Below are 21,297 nucleotides of genomic sequence, written 5' to 3' on the forward strand. Positions count from 1 at the left end.
ATCTTAACAATAGTCATTAAATAGCTTGCTTTGAATTATAAAAGTTAATGGTTTCCTGTTAAATACCGCTGACCTTTGATTAAAAATACTGTAGTTGTACACTGACAATGTCCTAAACATGTAGGCCTTAGTAAAGCTAAGAAACTGTGGTGAGACTATAGTAAAACATTTTTTCTTGTGTAACAGCTTGTTACAGAAAATATAGTAGCCAACTGTAACCTTGAACTGAAGAGATCATTAGCACAGAAAACCTGAATGAAAAATATATATATATACCTGAACATTGATTAAACAGTGATTTAATTTACTACTGGCTTTGTAATTAATTGCAATTAATGGTATATATCAGGGGTGTCTAAACTACAGCCCATGGGCCATCTGTGGCTTATGGTCCATTTTAATCAGCCTGCAGCAAATTCTAAAAATAACAGTAAATATGGCTCACATTTAAATATGAAACTTGTGTTAGACTGGTTTTTTTTTACTTCTTAGTTTTGACAATAGCTTTTTTTTACTTTGTAAACACACATTTTGAAATGGATTTGATGACATACTTTTTTAGATTTTTAATTTGAGATGACAACTCAAATGGCAAACATGTTGACTATTTACTGTATATCGATTCATGCTGCCCAGATGAATGAAGTCTTAAGGATTTTACAGCAGCAGATAACACAAATTGGGCTTACTTTTGCCATTATCTGCTCTGTCTCGAGCCCAGACATACAAACCATATCATTCTCATCCTCTTCAAGCACAAAACCCCTTTTAAAGTTGTTAGCTTCATGCACTTTTTTGTGTCTGAATTTGGATTTGAGCCATCAGTGTCTCAGCTCTCTGTTGAACAGAGCATCATTTTTATCCTTACTGGGCAAATGTAGTGGTAGCCAGGTTGACCAGGCCCTCCCTGAAATCCTTAAGAATCATCAGCTGTTTACCTTTGCAGGCATGGAAAGATATGATGCAGTATTTATTTTTCTTAATGAGAATTTAGTTAATAAGCATATCTTAACCTTTAGTGAATTGGCTTTGTGAACTTTACCAAGTGTGTATCTTGGTAGGCTCAGGAGGAGGAGAAAATGAACTTATTAGACAAGCTCAGATTGTGTTGATCTTTAGGATGATAAAATAACAATAATTAAGAGCAAAGGGAATTTAGGCACATGTCCCCAAATACACATTGGTTGTGTATTTGGTTGTGTAATGACATACTAGTGCAATTAATCAGCATACTTTCTCCAGTCACATTATTCTAATTCAGATAAATCAATTGAAAATAATCACAATTTTTGACATAAAAAGTTTAAACTTCACAAAAGTGAGCTTAAATAGCTCTAAACTCACCACAGGTTCCACAATGACAAATCATGACCCAAATTTCTGACGTATTTGTCAATCATTCAGATGTATTTAATAAAAGATGGTGCTGTTTGAACCCTATATAGAAATGTGACTGAACAAACAGACTGATGAAAATGAGACATATATATATAAAGGATTAAAAAACTTGAAAGTATTATAGTAGATTGCTGAAAGTTTCTGGGAAATTTTCCTTAAAAATCATAGAGAAAATCTCCTATGAGTTTGGGTAAGTCACAATGGAAGTTCTTGAATAACTCGGGAAGAAAAAAAAATATGCTAAGCTATTTTATTTCCTTTGCTATCAAAAGCTTAAAGAAAAAAAAGCACTGAAAGCAGCTCTGTGAGCCACTTTTGGGTCCTGACCCACCAGTTGTGAACCACTGCTCTAAACAGCTTAAAACAAATGCATTTCTCTGAACAAATTTCTTTTTATGTGAATAATGTAGCATTAGTTAATATAAGTGATTGTTAAAGGACCCCATGTATGAAGCTTACTACTGTGTTGGAGTTGCTGAAATCACCTGGTCAGCTCTACAGAGCATTATGAAATGAGACTGATGTCCATAAGATTAGTGTCCTATCCTGAGTCATTTAAGACAGATTCACAAGAGACTAAGATGATCATACCCTGCTTGTTTTCTTGAATATATCTCACACTTAAATATCTGAGCATTAGGAAGGTATTTCTGCAACTAACCACCAAAGCAGTTTAACTGTAAACTAGTTTCTCCACTTCAGAGTAAAAATTACCCACACATCATGTTTCTTACAGGCCTCAGTGAAGAACTGATGGAAAGGGTGGATTAAACTTCCCTCTGTCAATCCTGTGCACCTGCCATGGCCTGTCCTGTCAGCATTTTAACCCTCTAATCTGATTCTGATAAGGCGTGGAAATGGAGGTACATGATTCCCTGTCACTTATCCCTTGAAATATCATCCCGTGCTGGTTTGATGGACATGCAGCATCAGTATCCTTCAAACTGCGTGTTTGAAGAAAACATTTAGTAATTTTTCAGATCAAATGCTGTTTATTCTTTTTTTTAAATAAATTTTTAGACACATCTAAGACACGTCAAAATAAATGACTTCTGAAGCTGATTTGGGCTTATGCACAACTTATGCATGGATTTATACCCAGCTTGGACAATGCCATTTTTGGCCAAAAGAACTCTTTAAATTTACCAGATCATAAAGTGCACAGTAGCTGAGTTTATTCTTTCATGAGACACTGAGCGAGACAGAAATCAGTGCTGCTCTTCTCTTGTATTAAACTTTTTAGGACAGGTAGTGAGACACATTTTTTAATTACATCACACTGGTGCAAAGAGGATCCTGAGGTTGTTAAAGCAGCCAAAGGACACGTTTATCCCCTAGACACAAAACAATGTAACAAAGAGTTATTGTTGTGGTTCTAAGTGAAACATGTTGTGACTATATGCAGAGGCTTGCTTATATTTACCTCTTTGTGTATTGGTGGTAAATAACAAGGTATATAAAATGTCCCAAGAGGCCAAAGTGCATGAACATACAGGTCAATGTATTGAATGAGCATTGACTGACAAAGAATCTTTGACTTGTACACATTTTTCTCCTATGTTTTCTTCATTACTTCTCTATATGTTGCATTTTAAATCCCTCTAAATGTCACATTTAAAACTAGGCTAAGCAGTTGTGGGTTTAGGGTTTGTTTGATGGGCCGGGGAGGGAATTTTAAAAGGGGAACCTGCTGTGTGCTGTGGGGCATCGTGGTTCAAAAAGTTGTCAAACATTCATAGTTAGATAGTTCGAAATCCAAGTTAAGATTAAACTTTTTGAAAAATAATGATTATACTATACCACTGTTGGACATGTGGTTTCGTCCACTGAGAGGACACCATGCCTACTTACAAACAGATCTGGAGGGCACTTAATCACTTAATGTCCACTGGAAAGGCAGCATGGAGGGCAATTTACCATGTATTGTCCATCTAAAGGCAGCATCATATATCCACCTACAGGGCACTAAGCCAAATTTTGTCCACATAGAGGGCACTTTAAAAGGCAATTTACATAATTTTCTTTATTTAGAAGGCAAAAGTGAGGGCTTTTTGGGCACTTAGAAGGGAACTTGGTCAAATTTAGTTGATTCAAAAGATACTTAAGAGGGCACTTTGCCCACATTTTGCCAACTTCAACAGCACTTAGCCAAATTTACCCTCTGAAAGCGCACAGTCAATTTTTGTCCACGTAGAGGGAATTTAAGAGGGCAGTTTGTATAATTTTGTCCACTTAAAAGGCAGTTGTCAAGTTTTGTCTACATAGAGAGTACTTTGCTAATATTTTTTCTACTTAAAGAGCACATTGAAAAATCGTGTCTATTTTGATGGCACTCCGTCAAATTTTGTCTATTCAGAGGGAACCAAAGAGAGCAATTGGCAAAACTTTTTCAACTTAAAGAGCATTAGGCCAAATTTGTCCTCTTAAATCATACTTAGTCCCCTGTGAGGCAAAGACATTACAGACTCCTAATATGCTGCCAAATACTGTTAATACTGCCAAATTTGTCTCACTAAGTCTAATTCTGACCACTTAGAGGGCCCCAAAGAGGGCACTTTGTCATTTTTTGTCCATATAGAGGTCAATTTTTGTCAATATAGAGGGCAACAAAGGGGCACTTTTTCCATCTAAAGAGCCCTCAGCTATATTTTTCCACTTAAAAGCACTAAGCAAAATTTTGTCCACTTAAAGTGCAGTAGGTCAGATTTTTTTTCCTATAAAGGGCACTTAATAGGACACTTGTTCAAATTTTGCTGATTCATACGGCACTGACCAATTTTTGTCCACTTATGTAGCACACAGTTAGATTTTGCCCTAATCGCAGGAGGTGAAATTTCTTTATATGTCACTAAAGAAGGCAGTTTGTCAAATTTTGTCCACATAGAGGGCATCAAAGAGGGCACTTGGTAAGATTGCATCCACTTAGAGGGCACTGAAGAGAGCTCTTTATCAAGTTTTGTCCACTTAGAGGGCACCAAAGAAGGTGATTTGTCGAGTTTTGTCCACTTAGAGGGCACCAAAGAGGGTGCTTGTATTTTTTTTTTCCACTCACTCAGAAGGCACCACTGAGGGCACTTTATCATGTTAATCTGCTACAGTGACATACAAGAGGGCACTTTGGTAGCCATCTTTCAAACAAGGAGGGTGATCAACCCCCAACCCCCCTCTGAGTCCACCAGTGAGGTTAAGGCATTAAAGGCTCTTAATATCCTGCCAAATACTTTTAAAACTTTACACCACAGGCGTAAATTTAAGTTTACACATTGTCTGCAGCCTTAAAAAATGTATGACATCCTGACACCTTTGAGTGTGAAATGTACATGATTAAAAACTATTTTTCAATCTGGTTGAATTATGCATTGATAAAACAGGAATGTTAAATGTAGAAAGCGCTAAGAACTTGAATTCATTTATTATAGCATAAGTAAAAAAAAAAAAAAAAAAGCAGATTAAACAAACTTCATGCATATGATATTTGATTATACATGACTCTGTTTGCATTGAGATATAGCTCTAAGTATGTGGGCTTATTTCTTTGTGAGAGGAGGATCCTTTTAAAACCACCGGTCATTATTGACAGCAGCTTGAGGGAGGAGCAGAGACAGGTCGGCACATAAAATACATGTGATACTTTCATAGTAATACATGAAAGGAAAGAAGGCTCTACTGCACCGTAAAGCGGTTTACAGTAGACAGGAAATGCCTGAACTTTCCTTCACCTTTGTCTAATGCTGTTTAGAAAAAGGCAGGGCACTGAAACCACGTCTTTCAGCTCTTTTTCATTTATTTCTACGTTCTGTATTTAGTGGGTGTTTCCCTTGAAACAAATATCCAATAAGCTTCTAGCATACTCTCCAAGACCCACCTTCTTATGGTTGCTATGCCTACTCGACTTTTCTCTGTGATTGACGATTGTAGTAGCCAATCAGCGTCGAGCGGGGCGGGAGTTTGCGCGCACACTGAAAAGTGTCTGGTGAATTTCTACTACTACAGTCAAACCGCTCAGGGTACACACAAGTGTTGGACCGTGGCAGCCGATAGGATGGAAAATGTAATATAAACGTGGTCCGAAAAGTCTATACAGGTAATAAATCATCCTTCTCGTATTACTCTATTGTTTAACGCAAGTTCAATTCAGACTCTGGCTGTAAGACTGAGCTAATGCTAGGCTATTAAAAATACCGAGTTGGTAGTGCATGGCAGTGACATTGTTGAATTGAAACTGGCAGCAGTTGTAGCACACGTTTGTGTGGCATATGAAGGGAGAAGAATTTAGCTAACATTTTGTTAGAAACTTAAAAAACATTGAAATATATAAACTAAAGCTGTCTTAACTTTATCAGGGAATGCCCATGTAAGAAAAGCAAGATCTGTTTCCTGAGAGATTAAGAAAGAGCATCTTCTGCCAAGGTGGGGCAGGGTTTTCTTTGGCTGAATTTTGATATTAGTCCCTCTGACTAATATTCAGTTGGGGATCCTCTACTGAATTGATAATGGGTCATCTGATGCTGACTGGAGTCATCTTTTGAGCTGTTATGGGGTATTTGGTCTTTGAGTTGAAAAGAATTTCTCATAATTTCACTGAACAAATAATCTCCCAGCATTATCAGACATGCAGGTAGTGTTTTCTACTGAACACTTTAACAGGAGAAGTTTGTGTAATCATATGAATCTATTAATTGAGATCTACTACCACAAGGTTTGTATTGATAGTTTTATAGAAATATTCAAGTGTTTACAGAAAATCATTATCTTGATTGGTTTCAAAACAGTTGTGTTCAGTATATGTGATGTATTTGATATTTTCCTTTTCTCACCAAATCCTTTCAGTGCTTTCATGTGGACTAAAAAACAAATTTCATATGTATGCATGTGTTTCATTGTGTATTGATTTCACATGAATGTTTGCTTTGACTGTCGTTCAGTGGGCAGTACATGAATTGTACAAGACATTATCCTATTGACAAAATCTTTCTGGGCTTTCATGTGGACAGTGTTGGAGCAGTCAGTTGTTTTACCATTGATTAATAGTAATGAATAATGACTATATGTTTTACCGTAGTTTTCCTAACTGGCAGCATTTTTTAGTCTGTTTGGGTTGTAGACAAAAGCACACATATGAGGACCTCATCTTTAGCTCCAAGAAATATTTTGCACTATAATCTGCCGTTTAATAAAAAGATTGCCAGTGAAGATGTTCTCACACCATTTCAGTATATCTTATTTTTTATCACTGCAGTGTTTCATCATTAATCAGCCATCATGTAAAATATGTTTCTATGACACAGCTGTATCTATGATAAGATGGGATTCATTAAAATTTCCTCAGTGTGTCTTGTATGCTGGACATCATAGACTAGACATCCATATATGGTTTCTGAGTTAGATAGAGAGCTTGCTGTTCATGCAAATATTAGGCTAACTGGTCCGCAGATATCCTATGTGAATTCTTTTACATAGGTATTGCAAGCATGTGTTTGCCTGTTAGAGAATGGTGCCCAATGTTGAGGCAATTCCTGCAAAGAAACTTGCATTCAAATTTTAATCAGGAGCTGATTGAAGTTTGATCTTTTGGGCCATATTAGGGTGAGTCTGTCTTGTGAAATGAAGTCTTGGCATTATGCAGTGTAATTACTGAGCAAATTTGCCTTAGTGGAGTTGCCCTTTTTGTTTTATAACCTTAGTCTAATTTAGTCTCCTAGTCTTCAGCAGTCTAATTTAAAAGGGCAGACCTACAAATGAAAATAAAATATAGTAGTGAAGCCTTCCATTTAGATTGACTTTTAGATGTAAAAACTTATGTTTGTCATGAATAACTGGTTGAGAGGTGATCAAAATACAAATTACAGGTTATGCTTCACAGTTAAACAATAACATACAAGGTATTTTGGGGGTTCATGGTGAAAAACCACAACAACCCTGTGCTGCACGCCAGCCTCCCTTCCTCAGTACATTTCCTGTGACACTCTCTGTGTACTGTTTATCACTAAATTGCCAATCAGTTGCTAGTAATATGATTTAACTTTGTTTTGTGATTGAGTGAGTTCAGGGCTTGTCATATAGGCACACTGCTTGTTTGCATCTCCTTTAGTAGGTGCAAGTGAACCAGAATCTGATTGCACCAAAACCACAGAGTGGAATTCCCCTTTATCTGCCTGATGTATGCTTAATTTCTAAACAGCTGAAGCATAACCTACGATGTCTCCACACTGCAGCACAGCTGTCTCTCTGCCAGTGTTGTTATCTCTCTCTGCCTGTGAGAGCAATTGGCAGGAGTAAGGAGCTGAGCACTGCTTGGTGTTTTCGATATCAAAGAGGTAAATAAACACACTCTTGCTGCCTTTAATTCAACATGAGGAAGATCTTTTCTCAGGTGAAAAGCCAGTCAGGGTGAGTGTGATGAGAAACAAGTTGAATTGGAGTTAGGGAAGGCTTTATAAAAGAAGTGTTGGGAGTAGCAGTAGTCTTTTCTCCCCTCTGATAAGTTTACAAATAGAATCCCAGCAATCATTTCTGTTGCCTGGTAGGTCTTGATAATAAGCATTCATTAATGGACTGAAGACTGATTTCTAGTGCTTGTCCTTCAAGCCTTATTACATTGCCCTTAAGCTAAACCAGAGGTCCAGTGTTGATTAAGCATATTGATCTGCATATAGTTGTGAATAGAGTTATGTTTGCTATTTAATATATGGATTATACCCAGGTGGCAACCTGCAGTGTGGAAAAATATAGCCAGTTCAGGGGTGCAATTAAATTTAAGATAGTCTGGCATACGACTGCAGCTCTAAGATGCCCCCCTCTTGCACACCATTACTGTGAGATACCGCCTCTGTCAGGGCAGAAATACATGCTTAAACTTGAACAATAAAATTGGATTAAACTTCTGGTAAGGGTTAAGATACTTAAAGTTGAAAGTCAAAAATCTGATCGATAACATCTAATTACAAAATGTTAAATAAAGCGTACTAAAATGTCTGCTTACAGGAAAAAATCTGTCCTTCATGAAAAAATCGTAACTCATGTAATGTGGCTAAGGCTGAAGCTCAGGAAGATACATTAACTACATAATCTATGTAGATAATGTAGCTGACAACTGTACACTCCTTACAGTTTTGCAAATCTCATGAGCTCAAATTTTAGTCACGTAATATAGCGTAATATAGCTGCATATGTAGCTAAAGCTAAAGAAGCTACATTAGCAATGTTGGCTTATGCCACGCTTTCTAAAGCTAACTTAGCTATGTAGCCTTTGTAGCTAATTTAGCAACTTTAGCATTACCTACATTTGCTAAAGTTCAAGTTTCTGTAGTCTGTAATGTTTGCAGCGTAGTTATTTCATAAATGTAACTGCCAGACTTTGTTTATGAATAGAGTTGAATTTTAAGAAGCTGCAGTCTGCAGCCAGCCCCCTCTCATCAAGCTGCAGTTCCTTAGAAGTCCAGTTGAGGCTGTTTTTAAACGCAAAGAGTCTCTGTTAGGCCCCATATTAAAATACCATTTGCACAACTGAAATAAGCACATTTACAGGTTAGTTTAAAAACAAAATGTTCTGCTCTTTAAGACTTAGCTCTAAATTCTCACTATTATATTTGCAGCTAAGATGACTGACCAGAGGGGATGTAGTTGCTGTTTGCCTGGAGGCTTAAGGCCCACCTTAACCCCACCTCTTGGTTTTGTGTTTTGATTGCGTAGATGATACTCAGGTGGGCCACCCTGGTATTTACAGCAACCCAGGTATATTTACTAACCATGTTTCCTCCTTGTTTCTTTATTTAAAAAAATTAACCCATATATTTACCACCCACGCATAAGTGAAGTGTCCATTTATATGTAAATGCACCATTTGAGGAGAGGCATTTCATGTCAGAAATTTAGCTTTTGAAGTTTTCAAGTAAACATTTTTTCTGCTGCTGCCAGTATCATCATATACTACTGCACTGTAGGATCATGCTTGCAATATGCGATCTTTTCAACAAGAAGCCTTCATACACACAGCTCACCTGCTATGACCACAGAAAATCAAGGGTCATTTCAAGAGGCGAGTGATACTTGAGTATCTTTGTAGAATGTACTGCTGAAGAATCTTGTCAAAAGAGCAGAAAAAAAACACAAAAATAAATCTACGAAATGGGGGTTAGACCCTCTCTGCCACTCCCACTACCAAGGTGTAGTCTCATTCATTGGGATCCATTGTCGCTCATCACTAAATTGATTGAAATTGAGGTTGCAATACAGAAACGATTCAATAAACTATAGATGGTTCTGTGAATGAATGTGTTGGCCCTAAATAGCCATGAAATATTGCACCAACATTAATGGTTTCCACAAGAAGCATCAGTGCAATGACTTTGTTAATCCCATGCTTTGATTTTTCATGCATTTCCATCTTTCAGTTACAGCTTTCATTAATTTCACGAGCTACTCTGGATACAGTGGCTATTGAATCAGTCTTTTCTTGAACTGTCCAGCTCTTTTACTTTGTTGCTAAGCTACTCTATTGCATTAAATGTGAAGGTCAAAAATGACCACTGACTTCCTTTAAAACTCAGAAGCTTGGACACTATGTTGAATGAGTGAGTGAAAGAGCTGTAGGCTAGACTAACATTGTCCCAACACCAGAGATTATGATAAATACTGTATGGTAACAGATTGCATGGTAGCACACTGACATGCTTACATGATCCACAGTATAGTGATGTGAGCTGGTTTTGACAGTTTCAGTATGGAGGGGTGTCAGACAATCTGCAAAGACCTCCATGTCCGATATGACACTTGTTTATTATTAGATTTTAGTGATTACAAGGAAAGATTTATTTTTGAAGTGAACTTCATTCCACTGATGAAAGTTTAACCCCTTAAAGCCTGAAAACACAAATAATAGCCAGGAAATTCTATATTTTTGGAACTGAAATGTTCATTTAACTTTCTAATGAGATTTAAAAAAAAAAATAAGGAAAGAGCCCAAAAAGGCATCTTCAAATAAACTAAATAGAAGTTGTAAATTATTAAAGGGTTGCAAGAGGAAATCGTTTTCCTTGAAAATGACTGGGACAATTATGTTTCTGTTATCAAAGTTGTCTGAGAAGTATTCATCTACCTGACTTGTAATTATTGTTTAGTACTAGCAGAATCAGTGGAAATGGCTGATAGAAATACTGTGGGTATTGTACAGATTGTCAATTAGATCAGTGAATTTGTAGCATGTAACTTATCTGTGGATTAAATAGAAATGTAAAATGTAGTCTTGTGGATTAGTCTAAACACCAGTCCAAATCAAGCACAACATATTTAACAAGGTTAAACATGGGATCACAATATCTACAGGTAAACAACGTACGGCTAGCTGGCTTTGCTAGCATCACCAGCTTCACAGATTACCATTCACATGGCTGTGCTAACTTTGGTTACCCATTGCTCCAAGTTATATCACTATTATTTAAATCTGTTGAACTGGGAAAACCTCATTCAGATTTAGAATCTCATTTGCAGAAGTGTCCTGGCCAAGACAGGCAGCAAAACAGAGTTAACAGAGTTGCCAACATGAAACCTCAAACATAAAAACACTAAAAACAGATTAACCAACTCCTGATTCACAGAGCAGAAAGTCATCAATACAAAACATCTACAACCTGAGGCGCCTTCCTCCTTCCGAGGCGGTAGCTACAGTCAGGGTATAGTTGTACTGGAAGCCGGTGGCTTTCTGTGCTGCCAGTGTAGTCTACCGTTCATAAACTATGACAGGGCCTTACTGCCAAGCTGGGCTAGCCTACTGCCTCATTTTGTCTTGTCACTCTGAATGGCTTGAAATAAATGTGAGAACGTTTCCCACGTTGAGAATGCCTTAAAAAGTCCTGCACTTCCCAAACACGTGTGGGAGGTTTCCCAGATGAATGTAAAATATATTCCATAGAAATGGATGTAGGAGACAGTCTATCTGATGTGTCAGGTAAGCGCCAAGCAGCTATATGCCAGTTTATCCACACTACTCCCGTGAGATCCCATCCGGTCACTGTGCTTGTTAACATTTGGGTAGTTAAACAGGGACAGCAGTCGCATTAACTGGAGCTACAGCCCATCTAGCAGCAGTGAAGGTTGAAATATACTTGCTTTTAACTACATGTACATGGTGGATGAAAGCTGCCATATATTCCTTACATCTGTTTGGTGTGTGGGCTGTCCACGTCATTGTAAATTAAGAGGCATGGACGTGAAATTCAATATGCACATGACCACTAAGAACAGTGCAGAAGCTGGGTAGTAACTTAATGGCTTTAAGTTAAGAAGACAAACACAGTAATCAACATCTGCACAGTGACTCGCATTCACTTCACAGCCACAAACATGCATGTCATAATAAATGGGACAGATGTATTTCATTTTTGAAGTCATTGTGAAAACCTGCAAACCCACATGGGAACAGCAATAGTGTTCAAGTGACCTTGTAAACCGATGGCTTTAAGGCAAATTGTGGCTGGATTCATATTGTTGTTCGGGTTTTCTATAAATATGTCTGATGGGTTTATTTTGATAGAGTGAAAAACATGAAAAATGGAATTTGCATGGACTAACTACAGGACTATGTCCACTTGTCATCAGTCATCTTAGCGGCTCTGATGTTACTATTTATAAGTTATGTTAATATCAGTTCTGATTTCAGTATTAAGATTACAGTAACCTGATGGAGGGCTGGTATGTGTCTTGCTTGCATCCCACACTTGAGTTACCTGTCTATGACCTGAGCCCTAGAGGTATCCTGCAGTAACGTGGGTGATGGTGGCCAAACATATACACGGTTATGCTCATGATACAGGTGTACACAAATGCATGGTTAAACATCAAGTATCTCTGACTTTCAACACAACAGCTAACAGACACTGTGAGCATACATCAGTGAAAATATTTCTTAAAATTTAATTGACTGATAATCTACACTTGAAAGGTTTAAACATTTACCCTTTCCAGATATACAGGTTGACGGAAAGATCCAGAAAGAGAAGGAAAAAAGAAGGAAGCAGTTCAATGGCACGAGATTCCTCTTTTGCATTTACATTTAAATGGTCTGCATGTCTGCCGAGCCGACGCTTTATCTGACAGCAACCTGCTGAATGGTCCCTTTTCCTGAATATTCAAACAAGCAGGGACTCTCGTGTGCACAAGCTAGCAGTCATGCATAGTTAATCAGTCAGAATCATCAGTTCCCCTGATGACTCCTCTTTCCCTCTCTGTTTGACCTGCAAGGATCCTCTTACTATGACTTATTGTGACCCTGTTGGCCCTCCTTCAACACATTATGTGGTGCCAGTGACAAAAATTAATAAAACATGTATAGCCTATCATATGTAGGCTAGAGTGCTGCAAGGCCTCCCCTCTTTGTTTGCCAAGCAGGGCAAACCCAAAGGCAGGAAACCTGAGGCTGGAGGCAGTAACCTGTTATGTAATGAAAACGTAAATGAAACTCTTCAGACTTTCATTTCAGAACTTTTTATTTACATTGCAAAATATGGCTTGAATCATGAGAGAAGTTGTGGCTTAAACTGTGGGTGGCATCCTACGCTGAGTTCTTGTATAAATGTCCTCTGAGTAAAAAAAACGACGACCCTGTGCCTGAGGTTGCGAATGAGCCAGCCAAGGTCTCCTTATGGCAGATGGGAGTGTCCGGGGGCGGCATCCCCCCTGGCTCTGGTCCTGGATCTATTTCTGGGTTACTGGATCATTTTATGCAGTGTTGAAACAGCAAGCATGATAAGGAGAGGTATATAAAAAGGGAGACTCTTTTGCTAATCTGCTTACAAGGAGCATGAAGGATGATTATAGTTTGAAAGTGTTATAATTACCAGGGCATCTGAATTAAAAAGGAATGGATCATCAGGAGAGAAACCTTGATATTGATGACATGACTGAAATGTTTATTCATTTAGAGCAGGACCAAGCAATGATAATCAAGGGTGTCTGTCTTAAAGTTATTTAAAATGATGTTTATCCCTTATTTAGTATCAATCTGTTCTGCAATAAATACAGTTTGATTGAAGTCAAATTAAGATACATAGCAAAAAAAAGTCAAACAATTGCTGATTCTAGCCTCTTAAAAAGAAAAACAGACGGTAAATTATTAATCTCAAGTTTCTTGAAGCTTGAGAATGGCCGATTAGCATTACATTTCAATCTAACAACACTACTTTAATTAGTTTGAACTTTAAATCAATTTCATCTTTGGCCACAAGCATACTTGGCCAGTAAAGCAGATTCTAATTCTTACATGGTTTTAACCCTTTATTACTATTAGAAGTACAGCAACAGCATAAACGAACCTGCAATTTTGATTAGCAGTTGATAACTAAAGTAACTTACCAGCTCAAGCAGCCTATGGGCATTCTGTTTCCGCTGGTTCAAGTTACAGATTGGCTTCAGTTTCTGTTTCATTTCATTTAGGTTGAATACTTTTGGGCTGTTGTTCAGACTAAACAAGAGCAGGATTGTTTGTTGCAGCCCTAATTGTTCTGTTTGTTGGCTTAATTGCAGTGTGGAGAGTTGCTGGCAGTGGTAACTTGGTGAGATCATTTTTTTAGATAATAGAAATAATTAGGTCAGGAAGATTTGAACTAAAAACATTTTTTTCCCTGTAACAAAGTGGTTCTCAGCCAGTCTAGCCACAGGACCCATCACTACCTCCTTTGTGAGAAATCACCACCTGAATTTCTGAGCATTTTCAGACAGTCAAATTTACTTAATGCATTGTGGCGGTCTGAAACTTGTAAATAAACATACTGTTAAAAAAAAAAAAGTTAAAAAAGTGTGTTGTTACAGAAGCCATGGAAGGACATGCGTGCTCTATTTTTGCTCTACTGTGACTATCCTTGCAGGGTACCTTGTGGGGGCTCTTAACTTGCCTAGAGAGGAGGCTGAAGTGTTGGGAATGCACACCTCCTGGGCCAAAACAAAGATCCAGGCGTTCGCGGATGCCTTGAATGCTGCCATTGAATCTGTGTCTGTTAATGCTGAGAGCTTGGAAGCAGCATAATCCATTGATCCACTTCCTGCAAGACTGAGATCAACTGTAGACTTGGACTCACACATGGAGCATTGGTTTCACTGGGCAAGGCAGTGTTGTATTCCCAGTATCTGAGCATGCGGATGAAAGCCAGCATCTCTTAGTCCTTGATCCTCCTGGTCTTACTATACTCTTGTGAGACCTGGACACTGACTGATGGCCCGAGGCGCTGGCTGGACTCCTTTGTTATGGCTTCCCTTTGGTACATTTTCAGGTTGCATTAGCAGGACTGTGTGTTTAATGCTGACATGTTCATAATTTGTGCATAATCGAACAGGAGTAACATTCTTAGTTGTTTTCTGTAGGTCTTGAGAAAAAAAAAGATTTTCGTTGGAAAACTAGCTTTGTTGTCCCACCATGGTGAGATAAATACATCCATACTTGAAGAAAATAATCAGAATTTTGTTGTTATCATGGCAAAACTGAGCAAAATGAGATATATGGAGGCCTCTGAGCATCATTGACTTTTTGTTTGTTTTTTCCAGATACACATTTTGGACCTATACTGAAAACAGCTCGGTGACCCCCTTTGGGCCCCAACCCAGCAGAGAGGAACCATTTTAACAAATATAAGCTGCAGTGTTTGACTCAGCTCTGCTTTCATTCACAGCTGCATTTCATGTGTGTTCATCTCTAGCTGTGCATGGACCTCGGTGTGTATTGTCTGAGTGTTTTCTATCACTCTGCTGGTCATGCCGGGGCTCAGAAGTGATGCCCGCCTGGCACGTTGTCACAGACTGGACTGGACTGAGGCTGTGTGCTGCAGTGACAAAAGCACATTCAGGCCAGGACAATGGGGAGCTGACAGCCTGGGTTGTGATTATCACTTTGCTTGTCTCTCTCTCTTTCACTGCCTCCTGTCTATTGTGTTTGCCGTCTCACTGTTTGCCTCACTCGCTCGCTCCGTCTCAGTCACCAGAGGCTCAAGCACACACTCACCAAGCAGCCTGTTTATGGCTTTAAAGGAGGAGCTCTGTGCGGGGTGTCAGAGCTGCTTTAGTCATTAAACTAAGGCTGTAATTCTGTCATCAACTTCGCTGATGTGATGGTTGGTTGCAGTGTGTCATTGTTAAGTGTAGGCTCTGGCTGTTGTGATTTTGTTGACATCTGGCTTTGTGGGCTGTGCTGACAATTTTGGGATGCTGAATTTGGAGTTGATGATTGTAGCAAAGCAATTATCTTGTCTTAATTATAGAGACACAATGACTCACCATCAGGATACTGTTTATCCAGTGAGATTAAGGCCTGATGCAGACAGATAAAGTGGTCTTCATTACAGATTCAATGCATGTTCATTGACAAACTGCAGTTATACAGTCGTCTTTGTTTTTTTTTGAGGAGGAGGGCTTGTTATGGATAAATCAATCAATCTATTGTTTCCGTCTGTTGCTCTCTGTCTGGGATCTTAACTTTATTTTTTCATTTTAGACCATTTATAGACTGCATACCAAGACTACTGAGCCTCTTTGTTGACTAAAGACTCTTAGATTCATGGAAGACTCTCAGTCCTTTAAAGTTTCACTTTTTAGGCCTTGATTTACTTTAGGTATGTTGTCCCTAAAGGTCAAGAGTTTCTCCACCATGACTGATCTCCTCTGAATTAATTTGTTCATTAGTTAATGAAGATGATAGAAAAGGTTAGATTCAGCTGTGAGAAGGGAAGGATCTTAAATGTATGGGTGTGGAAAATATCAGTACAACAATATTTAAGCTTATCCTGCGATACACTTATGGAATCACTGGTGCCAAATATTGATATTTCATTTAACCTGTATTATATCATATCTTTAGATAAGCCAGAAATCCCCTTCCAGACTTTATTTCCCATTTTTTCTTCAAAAACATGTTTGTTTGGAGTCACTCAATTTGATGTCCTCTGTAGAGATAAACTGAAGGCTTTTAATGGAGCCTGACTAATCATAAGAATTCACATAGGCTTTATAAAGCACCAAGCGTCCAGAATAAAGTCTTGCTCTAAATCACACTCACAGCAGTGAGTCATCATATGCTGGTAGACGCAGCAGAGGAGCGCTGAAGTCAGTTGGTGGTGTTGAAGGGGAAATTAGGCTTGACATGGAATGATCTCTCCTCCACGCTTCGGCAAATCAGGTTTAAAACTGATACTGAAGGACAGACGAGTCGATCTGCAGTGCAGTAGACTTCTCTGTGATGCTCCAGCTGCTCTTTAAAGTCGAAGTGTTTGTTCTTGCCCTACCTCTCTCCCTGCACATACATTAAGGAGAAAGACTGACTGCAGTACTAGCTTTTAAAAAAAGAAGTGATATTTATAACGTGAATGGGCACTAGTGCTGCAACAAGTGGCTGCTGTACTTCTTGATGTACTTACTGATTATAACTTTGATGATTGTTCATATAGTTTCCACTGCTGACTCCCAGTGCTCAACATGATCCAAATCTACACAGTTTGGAAACTGATGCCAAAAGACATTTGGTGTTTTTAGCCCAAGAAAAGTCAGTTTCATCTGGACTGTAAAATAACAGCAGCTCTTAGAAGGAGGGTTACTTTAAGATTATTCATGCACTGAAAAATTTATATGGAAAAAAACTAGTTTAAAGTTGTGATATTCAGTAGCCATTTTGATGACCATTATATGCGTTGCCATTAAAATTGGTGCAGATATGTGTCTGTTGCCCTGTGTGTAAATTATAAATGTGTTATCATCAGATCAAACCACTAACTTGTCCAGTTTCCTTTCCATCTTTTCTTCCATTATTCATTTTGTTTGTTTGTTTGAGGTTGTGAGAGCTGGAGCCTGTTCAGTTATAATAAGGTGAGAGACAGGGTACACCCTGGACTGCTCACCTGTCAGTCATGGGGTTTACATATAAAGAAAAACAACCAGACACACTCATATTGACCCCTAAGGACAGTTTAGAATCTCCAGTTTATCTGTCATACATGTCTTTGGTTTGTGGGAGGAAGCCAGAAATAACTTGGAGCTGACAGAAGTTATAATAGATTAAACTTTACTGAAAATTAACTCATGAAAATCAGACTTTGGTTTTGAATCGTGGTTCAACAGAATCATTTTCAAAAGCAAACTAATGACACAGGCCTGGACAAAATTGACGGTACCCATAACTTAAAACTTTGTCGCACAACTGTCTTGAGGCAATCACTTCAATCATGTGATTTCTGTAACTTTCAGTGAGACTTCTGCACCTGTATTTTAGCCTTGTGAGCAAACTTCTCCAGCTGTCTCAGGTCTGAAGGGTGCCTGTCTCCATACTGCATATTTCAGCTCCTTCCACAGATGTTCAGAAGGATTTAGATCAGGGATCATCGAAGTCCACTCCATTTTTGCGTCTGTGAACTTAGAGCTGCTGTGACTTGTCAAAAAGCTCCAGTTTTGTCTCATCGATCCAAAGGACATTCTCCCAGAAGCTTTGTGGCTTGTCAGTTTGCATTTTGACAAATTCCAGTCTCATTTTTTTTTATGATTTGCTTTCAACAGTGGAGTCTTGCTCAGTTTTCTGTTAAGTCCACTTTGGCTCAAACAGTGGCGGATGGTGCCCTTTGACTCTGATGCACTTTGACCTTGGAGTTCACCTCTAATCTCTTCGGGAGTAGGGCTGGGCAGTTTATCACAAATTAGATTAAATCGCAATATGGACCACTGCAATTTTCAAATCACAGAAGGTGCAATATTTCTTTAACCTGAAATTTGTGCCAAAATACCAGTTTAAATTATTTTTTGCAGCAGATATGTTCAGCATTACATGTCATGCAATCATTCAAGTGCCATTTTTTAAAGAATAGTCTACAAAAAATTCCACTTTTTTTCATTTTTGTAGGTTTTTCTTACTGAATATGAGAACAACACCCAAATTTATCACTCCTTTCAGTACAAGAATCCATGTCTGATTTGCAATACGAGTCAAAATGTTCATGATTGGATATATAATTAGATTTAACTTGTTTAGCCATTGGTTAATCTAATATTGTGTTGGGTATAATTGCTTGTGTTTGTTAGAAAATACATAAAATGAGTAATTTTAAAAATAATTGCATTTCAAATCGCAATATTGGGGGGAAAAAATCGCAGTTAGATTATTCTCCCAAATCATTCAGTCCTATTCGGGAGTTGTTCTGGGCTCTTTGGTTACAATTTGTCTTATGTCTCTCTTCAATTTTTCATTTCAATTTTTCTCTTGTGGCCACCTCAAGGGTGGTTGGCTACAGTCCCGCAGATCTTAAACTTCTTAAAAATATGTGCAACTGTAGTCACAGGAACATGACAGGAACAATCTGCTTGGAGATGGTCTTTCAATCTTTACCTTTATCATGCTTGTCTATAATTTTCTTTCTAATCTCTTGGCACAACTCTCCTTGGCTTTTCCTTGCAAATGGCTGATGCTTCTCCACAGGGCCACTGATCAGCCCATACTAATAGTAAACCCATGCATTGGTGCGTTTGATCCATAAATAGATTATGTCTTTAAAAGAGAGATTGTCTTTTTCTGGTTGGGTCAGAATAGACCAGCATATACGTAAGCACTTAACAGAAGAAATGGGTAGAAACACAGATGATATTAGCCTGCAAGGATAGCAGGTGGCTGGCAATAGCCAAAGACCCACAGTGAGATCATTTACTGCCCCAAACTGCCAATACTATGATCCTGCTGGTTCGGAAAATATAACCCAGCTCATCAAGGCGAAGGCACAGCAATGTGCTTTGTTGGAGTTAAAGGTTTTTCTGAAATACAGTCTTATAAAAAGACTGAGAAATGATACAAGAATGTTCATGGTGTTAATATTTTGAGGCACTTGTAGTTCTCGCCATATAAAACATGGACTGTAACATAACTCTCTCCAGCTTCTCTAAAATGAACACTGCATGCTTTAAGGAAGGCTCTCCATCCATCTCATTTATCCCGCTGCAGCTTTTCACTTTACTGATGTGTCATCCATCCAGCTTGTCCTTCACCTGTTTGGAGATGTGTTTATGTTTACCAGCCCAATTTCCGGAGTATCTCAGGTGATATTTGCAGTCTTTTCATTCACCTACTCCTTATTTTTTCTATTTCTTCGTGTCATTTCCATCTCCCTCCTGCTTTTCTCTATGAGTTTGTGACAGTTGTGCCTGTTCAGAGGTAAGTGAAGCATCTTTATTCCACATGCGGCTGTGTCATTCCATTTAACCCAATCCATTTTTATTTTTCACTGTTTCAGCCAGAGATGCAGGCCAGGAGGTTTTCAGGCAATTTCTCCAGCGGTGTTAGGAGTGACATCAGGAGTATTTTCTGTCCAACCTTTCTCATCTCCTTTCTCACCCAGAAGAAGGGGAGAGCAGGTGGAGGTGGTGAGGAGGCGGGAGTTTGTGTTGACCTGCCCTCCCTGACTTCCTTCTGAGAGACATCTGCTAGTAGATCTCTCTCTCTCTCTTTCATGCAGCAAGAAATAGAATGAAAACTTAGCATGGGCGGAGAGGATGCACCATTTATTTCCTGCAGGAATTAAATGGACTGTGAACAGTTTTTTCTCTGTGTATGACACTTTCTCTCCTCCTCCTCTGCTTTTCTTTTCTCTAATTTTTCATGGCGGCCATCTGTGTGATGTCAGGCAGTGTGAAGGTGGCAGAGAGCAAGAGTAGAGTTTGGTGTGTCTCCTTTGATAAGAGTGATTGCCTCGACCCCCAAACTGACCCACTATCTGTCAGCAGAAGATATGCTACTGGAAGTAAACCTTGTGTTTCTTTATTTAGTACACAATATTGTCTCACCATGCTTCTCATTGCTTTTGTGACTCCTTGTTGTACAATCATCTTCCTTAAAAAGGGTAAACCAAGCTAAATGATAAATATACTTGAGCACTGAGATCAGTATCTGTCTTCTTTTTAGGTCACATCATATTTAGGCACTGATGGCACAGGCTTCTATGGAAAGTATCCATCAGTGGAGCTATAGGGATGACACCTGAGCGCCAACATCTCATTGGTTGGACATTCCCAGAGAGAGAAAGTGAGACAGGGGAGCACGTAGTGGTGAGTGATCGAGGCAGAGAGAGGGAGATGGTAGATTTACAAAGCAGAGACGCATATCAATAAGATGGTATTTTCTGATTATTTCACACTGGTTAGACTCTAAAGAACTTAGAAACACAGACATAAGATAATGTAAATGTGCTGGAAGGTGCAGAATTTTATTTGTATATAAGTGGTTTGAGTGTCTTTGCTCTGCCCTCTATTACAGGGACTACTTATGCTGCCTGTTCAGCTCACTGGTCGGCATCTATGTTTTATTAATAACCTTCAGAATCTCATTGAAATTAACATGTTAAAGTTAGTGTCTATTGCAGACATTTAGAGAGCATAGGAGAGGGACAGCAATGTGTCCGTGTCCCTAAAAGTTTTATTTACCTCCAATCCACTTTCAGTCAACTCTGGGGAAATGTATGTCTTTGATAATCTTGCAAAGCTGATGGATTGGCCAGATTCCAAATCTGTCATCAGGCAGATTCATCATGCAAAGCTCCAATCTGGAACAACTGTGCCCAATCTGAGCTTCAGTGTTTTGGGTAATATGTGGCAGAGTAATCCATTAGAGTACGGTAACGTAACAAATTACTTTTCTCTATATGTAACACAGTTATCTAATCAGTTACTTTTAAAAATAACGCTACCCAACACTGCTGAGCATGGACGGACCAATCAGCTTCATTGAAAGAGAACAAGGTGATAGCTATAGGCGGAGTTTGGTTGTACTGCAAGCCAATAAACAATGGCTGCCTTCGGTATAGTGATTAGCTCAGATGTAGCTATGGTGGTATTTTCATCTAAACTGCACATTCTTCACTGAGAGAAGAGCAAAGAACTGCACTGAAAGCTTTT

The 21,297-nt window shown here is 38.7% G+C and overlaps 1 protein-coding gene across 7 annotated transcripts in view; it reads left to right on the top strand.

Moving 5' to 3' along the window:
• The first annotated feature begins 5,394 nt into the window (after positions 1-5,394).
• Positions 5,395-21,297, top strand: part of fcho1 (FCH and mu domain containing endocytic adaptor 1) — a 90,264-nt gene continuing 74,361 nt past the window's right edge. For 3 of the 7 annotated variants that reach the window (XM_041790607.1, XM_041790612.1, XM_041790614.1), the window contains exon 1: positions 5,395-5,482. The gene's annotated coding sequence lies outside the window, so the exon portion shown is untranslated. Of the gene's footprint in view, positions 5,483-7,694; positions 7,716-9,111; positions 9,133-20,058; positions 20,148-20,308; positions 20,452-21,297 lie in introns of those variants that run through there. The other 4 variants (XM_041790609.1, XM_041790608.1, XM_041790611.1 and 1 more) reach the window with 4 other exon arrangements.

The sequence above is a fragment of the Cheilinus undulatus genome, linkage group 7 (assembly GCF_018320785.1).
Source record: "Cheilinus undulatus linkage group 7, ASM1832078v1, whole genome shotgun sequence".
Classification (NCBI taxonomy): Eukaryota; Metazoa; Chordata; class Actinopteri; order Labriformes; family Labridae; genus Cheilinus; species Cheilinus undulatus.